The sequence below is a fragment of the Tupaia chinensis genome, unplaced genomic scaffold (genome assembly GCF_000334495.1).
Source record: "Tupaia chinensis unplaced genomic scaffold, TupChi_1.0 Scaffold000237_1, whole genome shotgun sequence".
NCBI classification, from domain to species: domain Eukaryota; kingdom Metazoa; phylum Chordata; class Mammalia; order Scandentia; family Tupaiidae; genus Tupaia; species Tupaia belangeri.
In genome coordinates this window covers 555064-563548 of record NW_006159715.1, presented here as the reverse complement: position 1 = coordinate 563548, position 8485 = coordinate 555064, and the positions used below count along the sequence as shown (strand labels likewise).

Sequence of the window (8485 nt, the reverse complement as noted above, 5' to 3'; positions counted from 1 at the left end):
AGTTTCAGTGAACAATGTAGAGTAGGAAATTTACTTCTAAGAAAATTATTTATTTACATAATGTTTTAATTCTAAATCATTCAGTCAAGAGTTATTTCCATAATTCTTTTTAATAAAGGTAATAGAAAAAATTATGATAATCCATCATTTGGCTAATAATCTTTAAATTTATAAGCATGTAGTGAGTATAAACTGAGTAAGTAATGATCCCTCTTAGTCTAGATTATGCACAGCACTATATTTGACCGATTTGCCTAGTTTAGCAATACTATCTCAACTGTAAGTGTCAGTGTCTGGCAGGTCTACCAGATACCTGCCAATAATATTTGGAATACTTAACTATGAGGTTAGTTAAAATGTTAAAATAAGGGAAATCATACTCTGGAAAATATGCAAAAATTCACTGTAAGTAAAGACAAAAATTTCAGCCTGAGAGTAGTAGAAACTAGATAAATATACTGTCAATGAATCAATTCATATACACAAACGTCTAAACAACAGACTATCGGATTCAAACACTAATTTCTAACTTCCTTCTAATCATGACATTTTTAAAACCCTGTACTAACTGGGCATTCTCTTTGTTTCAAATTTCACTTCCTCTGTTACTGATCCTCTTGTGTATAATCCACTCTATTCATGTCCGCATCATGGTTTTGGCTGACCATACCCTTTATTAGGCTTCATATTTCTATGCACAGAGAATTCTAAGTCTGGAAATAAAATTATTAAAATTTAGAATAATTACATATTTTTCAACCATACTTTTCTAAAAGGAGTTATTTGGTTCTAAATACCACTTAAAAAATACTATTATCAGTATTTGTATTTGTGTGTAAAAGGAATAATTCATGATCATTACTCTAATAAAACTCCCAAAAGCTTAGTGGTTTAAATTCATTCTTGCTAACGTCGTAGTTTAATTTAAGTCAGATGACTCTTTGGGGTAGATCTTCCATCTGGTTACAATATATTGATAACTCTCCCTGTGCATAGGACAAATTCACCCTTGCCCCAAGAGTGACAAGATTAATTTTATTATCTAGTCTATATACAAATCAAATCCAGAATATCTAGTTTATCTAAAGTTTTCCCCATAAGGTACAGACCTTTTTTTTTTTGTCAGAAAGGTGATTTATGAACAATTACAGGCTAGTTATTGCATGCTTACACACACAAACATACCAGGATCGAATAGAGAAAAAATTCCTAGGATAAAATTTCCTTCTTAGGAAAGAGAAATATAAAAGGCATGCGAAGTAATTCATCTATCTGATTCTATAAATCAATAGAATCCACAAAATAATAGAGATTTTTGTCTTCTTCCATTCTATGGCTTTGTCATTTAATTCATTGAATTCATCTACGAGGACTGGGGTTAATGTATTATGCGAGAAAATGGAGGCTATTTCAAAGAAAAGGCATAAAATGTCCTATTCCTTTGGCCAAAGTTAAGTTGCATCTAAAAGCAAGAGGTATCTGGGATACCTACATGACTAGGGAAAAATGAATTGATTCTAGAGAATTAAATTTTATCTGTGCAACTGCTTCACCTAGCATTTTAACATTATGTTAAATGTATTTTTGATTTGAACTCAACATATTGATCAAGCTATATTCTGCCTTCTTCATTAAAATTAGAATGATATCTTTTAATAACTTTATTGCTGGAGTAATAACTTCCTAATTGAATCTGAGGTGCCACTTAATCTGGCCTTGGAAAGTAACAGGGGAACCTGATACATTTTGTGTAACATCATTATATCTTCTCTCTTCATAATGAAAAAAGTAGATTTTATAGTTTGGAATTTACCTACCACTGTTCAGAAAAGATATCTGTGGGATACAGAAATAGTAAATTATCTGTTGAAGATAACATGTATAGTATTCTCAACTGGACTGGTCTGAGGTGTATTTCATGTTGGGTAAATTCTCTTTACAGGCAAAATAAAGAAAACCGATAGAATGTATAAAAAAAAGAAAAAAAATACGTCATGACTTTTCTGATGACCTAATATATCACGTTAAAAAATTATGAGGTCAATAAAGCTTCTGAGAAAGAGGGACCAGCAGTTGACGTAAGGGCTATGTCTCTGGACTCCCATGTAGTTGACCACAGTTTGAATCCCAGACCTGGTGGCATAAAAGTCACGTCAGGCATGTGTGTGTACATGCTCAAGATCCTGAGGGGAGAATGAAGGAGAAGGGATTGTGGTGTGACCATCCCCATCGCTTTCTGTCTTTCTGTCTTTCTAGAGAGCACACGTACCCTATAGCAAAAATCTCTCCCCCCCCAAAAAAAAAAGCTTCTGGAAAAGAGACAAAAATAAATAAATAAAATAGCACAACTGACTACAGAAAAAGTACATAATTTATTAAGAACTATGTCTACATTTATACTTGGTTTGGTCTTCCTACTCCCATATGTACAATATATGTACACATTCATTTTGAGAAACCAGAGCAACAATTTGTTTTAAGTCAATTCTGTTATTTTATTCTTTTGTTTCAAGGATCTATGTCCAGTATTATAAATAATGAGGAGAACTATTCATATTAAGTGTGTACATATTGATCATATATTCATATATAATTCCTAAGATTTTTAAGTAACTATATAACCTATAAAATATTACTGTTCTGTGTTAAAAATTAAAAATGAGTAAGTGAAATCTACTTAACCAATTCAACAATAATGCTTTCCAAATAGTCCAGCAATCATTATTTGCTGTCATTCAATTAGATACATTGTCTAGAACAGACTCTTAAATTGAGCAGGTGTCCTGTCTTTGAATTATGTAGGAGATAAGATTAACAAGTGCTTTACTTAAAACATGATCACAAAACATTTTATATCTAATTTTAGGCTATAATCTTGTAGGATGCAGTGTTAAAAATAAGTTTCGTATTGATACTTTGAACAGAGAACCACAACAGTTCTTAATTCTATGCCAAAATTCATCAAAATGCATTGAACTGAAATACTTTCATATTTTCAAAAATGCTGAAGTAAAAATAAATTTCTAAATTATGTATTATTTAGATAGGTAAATGATGTGAAAGATAATATGCAAATGAAACCTACTTTTTTATTCATGTGTAATCCATCTGATAATAGTTTAAAATTCTCATATAGTATCTAACAGATGACTTCAACAATTATTAATTTATCTTTTATTATGGTGTCAATTTTAAATAGTTTTATTTAAGATGCTACATTTTCCACTTACAATCCAGTACTTATAAAGTGCAATGTTATTTTTCCTGTGCACATGTACCATATTCAAGTATTGAGAAAGTCCTGTAATTTACTATAGCAACTGAACTTTAAGACTGCCATAGTGTTAGCTACAAATTGGAGTCCTTCAGTGTTTTACTACATGGAACAATGCTATGTAATCTCTATTTGAGTTGGCTTAATTAATCAACCTCTTCACTGGTGTGTCCTGAAGAAGCACTGTCAGATGGAGGAGAACCCCTGCTAGGAAAGCCCCCAGGCATGCCCCCAAGCACCCACCTTTGCATGCCTCCTGCCCTCTGGTAGAGCTTTGGTGATGATGGGGTTACAGACTTTCTCCAGCTCCCTCTGCTGCTGCTCAAACTTCTCCTCTGCAATCTGGTTCTGATCAAGCTAGTTGATGATTTAATTACATTTGTCAAGAATTTTGTTGATCTTGCCTTGAAGTTTCTCACTGCAGCAGTGACTTTCATGTTGATTGAATAAGATTCTAGTGAATTCTTATAAGATACCTTGTCCCTCTGCTTCTCATCTTCAGCCTTGTACTTCTCAGCCTTCTGAACCAATGTCATTTTGCTCAAATGACCCTAATCGTTAGTACTAGTAATCTTGTTCTCATTTTCTGTACTCTTATCCATAGCAGAGACGTTCAGGAAGCCATTGGCATCAATATCAAAAGTGTCTTAAATCTGAGGAACACCATGGGGCACAGGAGATATTCCTGTGAATTCAAACATGCCCCGCAGGTTGTTATCCTTGGTCACGGCATGTCCTCCTTCATAAACCTGAATGAGCACACCAGGCTGGTTGTTGGAGTAGGTAGTGATGAATTTAAATTACTGTGAACAAATACAAATTTTGGCAATAGCATTAAAAAAATTGTGTTGGTCCATTATTTGGTTTGTATAGCCTTGAATCTACTATATTGCAAAAAACAGATCATCTATGATATATTTATATGTTTTCTACTTAGGAGTGTGTATTTTTATCTGAAAGAAATATATTTTATAATCATCATGTTGATTACCCCATAAATTTAATCTATTTTTTTCTTAGAAATTTCATTATTATTCAATATACAATTTACTATTTAAGATTTTGGGGTTTGGGGACCAGCAGAGGGCATAATGACCAAGTCACTGGACTCCCATGTAGTCAACTACAGTTGGAGTCCTGGACCCAATGGCTTAAACTCACACCAGGCGTGTGTGCATGTGTGCCCAAGATCCTAAGAGGAGAATGGAGGGGAAGGGATTGCAGCATGGCCATCCCCCCGGGGAGTGATTTCTCGCTTTCTGTCCCTCTGTCTCTGTCTTTATGGCAAGTGCACACACCATATCGCAAAGACCACTCAAAAAAAAAATTGGGGGGTTTCAAGAAATAGAATCACACATTAGGCAAAAGAGGAAAATTTACCTAAAAATTTTAAGGAAATTTAAGGATATGGAAACTAAGAAAGATCACATACATTCACACTTACATACAAACATACAATTTATTCTCTTCCTTCTGTAAGGTTAATAAAGAAAAAAAAATTTTTTCTTAGTGTGAGTGTACTTGCCAGAGAGAGAAAGATGGAAAGTGAGAAATCACACTATGCCCTAAGGGGTGATGGCCACACCGTAATCCCTTTTCCTCTTTTCTCCTCTTAGAATCTTTTGGGCAGGCACATGTGGTGAGCTTGAAGTCTCTAGGTCTGGGTCTGGGAATCAAAGAGCAATCGGCCAAATGAGAGTCCAGAACCTTAACTAACATGTCACTTGCTGACCCTCAGGAACTTTCACACACACACACACACACACACATACACACACACACATTCACCCCTTCTCCTCTTTCTAGGGTGAACAAATAAACATTTTTCTACTTAACAGTTCATAATACACAAAAGGCAACCTAAACTTGCTAATACCATAAATGCATGCAATTTCAGCTGACTAGAAAAGTTAATAAAGAGTTTGATAGAAGCTTTGACTAAAATCTCTATTAAAACTAAAAAGTAAAATTAAAGAAAAAATTGCAATTTCCTATAGAGAGTTGAGGTTCACTATTAAAAGTGTAACAAATTTCAGTCTTCAATACTCCTTCCTCATAATATAAATTTTAGTTAAAAAGACTGCAGATTTATTTATAGCTACATATGCAAAGAATCTTACATATAAGCATATACATATCAATTTTACTCATCCTGTTCATGAAGAGCTTTGAAGAAATTTTCCTAAAATGACAAATAGAAAGTTTAGTAGCAATTATTATGAAAGAACAGAAATGGATTAAATCTATTTTGGGCAAATTTAGAAGCAGTTTATGTATTTTATTGAAAAGTGTCACAGCATAGCTCGACAGATTGTTTTATATTAATCTACCATATTATTTCAATAAGGGTACTGGTTTCAAAAGAGATTGCTCCATTTAAATGCTAATGGCAATACTGCTATGGAGGTGTCTTAAAGATTATGGGTTTTGAATCCTATAGTTATAGTGCATTTGGCCTTTATAGATAAAGTTCCTTTACTTCATTTAAAATACTGTGTCTATAAAAGGAAAATGACATCGTCACTCCATTGGTTTCTACTATTATTAAAGGTTTATTAAGATTCAACAGTACACCAAGCATTTATACAGTAAGAGTAAAGTAATGTTTACTTTAATTAATGTAAGTGTCTGAAGACTCTTAAGGGAGATAGACATAAAGTACACATGTTTACATTTATGAATTGCTTTTCTGGCCATAGGTAGGACTCAGACTCACAATAACCCAGATCTGTTACCATTTGATCAGTTTTATGGAATTGGAGGAAAGTGTCCCCTATTTCTCTAAACCCGTAATAGTCAGATACTTAAAGTGAAGACAGATATGTCTTTGAGATTGTCCTGAGTGTGCAGTATGGCTGCTTTGACTTTTCATGTTTATTCCGTTTAATTGTGTTGGTATCCAGAATGATTAAAAAGCCATTTATACATTTATGGACAATATTAAGACATACTTTTCCTGTGACATATTGAATGCTGAATGGCCTTATGAGACTCGGAGATATATTCTTGTACTTTGCAGTGAAGAGCTAAAGGCCCAGAGAAATTAAGGAAATGTCTCAAGTGCCCAGAGCTAGTGAGATACAAAAGACACAATTGGAACCTAGGTTTTCTAATTGATTAGTCTGTTTATCAGTCTGCCAATCATAGGGACAAACATTCACGGCAGTTGTATCAGATTGTGGTACATCTAGCCAGAAAAAAAAAAAAAAGACATTGTAAACTTGAAATTAAAAGCTACAGTCTTCTATAACTGCAAATAAATACGGGCTGATTGCAGAACTGGTTTTATAACACTGCCATATAAATGACTGATGATTATTCTAAGGCATTTGACTTAGAGTGAGCAGAATGTCTCTCAAAAAAGAGTTTTTAATGATAAGAAGAGTCCACATATTTATAGAGAAAGCATTTTTTTTTTTCTGTGTTAGGGTACAAGGCAGGGAAAGGATAACCATGATATAGATCAAATATATGTTAATTCAATTTAACATTTTTTAATTGTAAAAATTCAGAAAGTTCAAAAAATTGTAAAACTTTAAAACATGAAAAGGAAATATGGAATGATGCCATTATATGATACATATATATTTAAATTTTTACAATTGTACCATTAACTTGAAGATTTTAAATAACTTCTTGATTTCCAGGGAGATATATAGTTCCATATTTAGATCACTAGAGTATCTGCACACACTATCTTAAAATGACCAATAGTCTCTAGATGGTTTTCATTAGCCTCACACACACACACACACACACACATACACACACACACATTCACCCCTTCTCCTCTTTCTAGGGTGAACAAATAAACATTTTTCTACTTAACAGTTCATAATACACAAAAGGCAACCTAAACTTGCTAATACCATAAATGCATGCAATTTCAGCTGACTAGAAAAGTTAATAAAGAGTTTGATAGAAGCTTTGACTAAAATCTCTATTAAAACTAAAAAGTAAAATTAAAGAAAAAATTGCAATTTCCTATAGAGAGTTGAGGTTCACTATTAAAAGTGTAACAAATTTCAGTCTTCAATACTCCTTCCTCATAATATAAATTTTAGTTAAAAAGACTGCAGATTTATTTATAGCTACATATGCAAAGAATCTTACATATAAGCATATACATATCAATTTTACTCATCCTGTTCATGAAGAGCTTTGAAGAAATTTTCCTAAAATGACAAATAGAAAGTTTAGTAGCAATTATTATGAAAGAACAGAAATGGATTAAATCTATTTTGGGCAAATTTAGAAGCAGTTTATGTATTTTGTTGAAAAGTGTCACAGCATAGCTCGACAGATTGTTTTATATTAATCTACCATATTATTTCAATAAGGGTACTGGTTTCAAAAGAGATTGCTCCATTTAAATGCTAATGGCAATACTGCTATGGAGGTGTCTTAAAGATTATGGGTTTTGAATCCTATAGTTAAGTACATTTGGCCTTTATAGATAAAGTTCCTTTACTTCATTTAAAATACTGTGTCTATAAAAGGAAAATGACATCGTCACTCCATTGGTTTCTACTATTATTAAAGGTTTATTAAGATTCAACAGTACACCAAGCATTTATACAGTAAGAGTAAAGTAATGTTTACTTTAATTAATGTAAGTGTCTGAAGACTCTTAAGGGAGATAGACATAAAGTACACATGTTTACATTTATGAATTGCTTTTCTGGCCATAGGTAGGACTCAGACTCACAATAACCCAGATCTGTTACCATTTGATCAGTTTTATGGAATTGGAGGAAAGTGTCCCCTATTTCTCTAAACCCGTAATAGTCAGATACTTAAAGTGAAGACAGATATGTCTTTGAGATTGTCCTGAGTGTGCAGTATGGCTGCTTTGACTTTTCATGTTTATTCCGTTTAATTGTGTTGGTATCCAGAATGATTAAAAAGCCATTTATACATTTATGGACAATATTAAGACATACTTTTCCTGTGACATATTGAATGCTGAATGGCCTTATGAGACTCGGAGATATATTCTTGTACTTTGCAGTGAAGAGCTAAAGGCCCAGAGAAATTAAGGAAATGTCTCAAGTGCCCAGAGCTAGTGAGATACAAAAGACACAATTGGAACCTAGGTTTTCTAATTGATTAGTCTATTTATCAGTCTGCCAATCATAGGGACAAACATTCACGGCAGTTGTATCAGATTGTGGTACATCTAGCCAGAAAAAAAAAAAAAAGACATTGTAA

The 8485-nt window shown here is 33.0% G+C and overlaps 1 pseudogene; it reads right to left on the bottom strand.

Annotated features, from left to right (window-relative positions):
- Window positions 1–3420: 3420 nt before the first annotated feature.
- LOC102470964 (heat shock cognate 71 kDa protein pseudogene) lies at window positions 3421–4068 on the bottom strand (annotated as a pseudogene).
- Between the last annotated feature and the right edge of the window lie 4417 nt (window positions 4069–8485).